Source organism: Brassica oleracea, chromosome C6 (genome assembly GCF_000695525.1).
Source record: "Brassica oleracea var. oleracea cultivar TO1000 chromosome C6, BOL, whole genome shotgun sequence".
NCBI lineage: Eukaryota > Viridiplantae > Streptophyta > Magnoliopsida > Brassicales > Brassicaceae > Brassica > Brassica oleracea.
Genome location: NC_027753.1, coordinates 14906478 through 14907792, shown reverse-complemented (window position 1 = coordinate 14907792; position 1315 = coordinate 14906478).

Genomic DNA, 1315 nt, shown 5'->3' with positions numbered 1-1315 from the left:
TTACCTGGTCTGTTAAACTGGTTTCTTTGATTATACTGAACATCTTCGGAAAGAATCTCCCATGTCTCCTCCCAAACTCTTTCTGGTTTTGATAAACTATTGGACATAAGCATGACAGTAAAAGCATGTCGCATAGAGTAAGCAGAACTTGAGAAGCTTGACCTGATTAGATCATCTATATATTCTTGATCATCTGCTAATAAACCCCGTGCAAAACATGCCTCTTTGTAAGAAGGGTAAAGGACATTTTTATATGTTTTGATGTCATCGAAGCAGGTTGGTCCTCGAACAATATTAAGCAGGACACGCAGATAATAAGCTTCTTCTATACTAATCGGTGCATAATTAATTCTCCCAATACTGAAACCTCTTTTTCTGTCTTTCCACTTCCTCTCCTTTTTGTCCCAAATAAATCTCGTAGGAATTTCTGCTAAAGTAAGCTTCCTAGCGATAGCACTAACCTTGTTCAGCTCAAACCAGCCCAAGAACATTGTGTTTTGAATCAACACACGACTTGTTACTTTCTCAAAAGTGTCATCATCCTTGAATACAATTATTTGCTTCCCTGGCAAATGGAATGAAATCTTCTCCACTGGTATTGATCTGTAATGAATTGGAAACTTCAAAATTCTCCATGAACCTTCACACGCAGATACATATCTAAAAAAAAAAAAAGAATGATCCATAAACAGAAAACAAAATTAAAAAACTAAGTATATAAATGTATCAAATGCGAGATATCAATATACCTGCCCTTGAAAAAGTCTTTAATTTCATTTTTATTCTCTTCCTTTGCTTTTTGGTTGTTCACGTTGTTCTCCAAAGCTTCTTTTGTTGGCGGCTCAACAGTGATAGTCATCTTGTCCTGACCCTTATTGATATACTTGAATAAGTATTTGATAGACCCTGATTGATTGCACCACTCCACATTAATATGAGCTCTGTACCGAAGAGATAGCTCCTTATTATAGGGTATCACATATCTGTTGTCGCACTTGAAACCATTTTTATCAACAAAACGATCATTATCCCGTCTCATATAAACTGGGAACCCTTCTTTGTTTACTGTTGTTCTGTTTACATGCGATTTCGGAAACATCTTAGAACACTTGCCATTCTCCATACACGGTGAATTTGGATTAACAATTCCACAAGGGCCATGAATCATCGTGTCTTTCACCACTTCATAAATCGCTGGCTCTTTGGATTTGTCTGGAATCTCTGCTGAAATTATCTTGTCAATGTGGTCAGTCGTAGAGAATTTAGAGCTGGGATGCATGAATAACAATATATGAGCATGTGGTAGACCACGCTT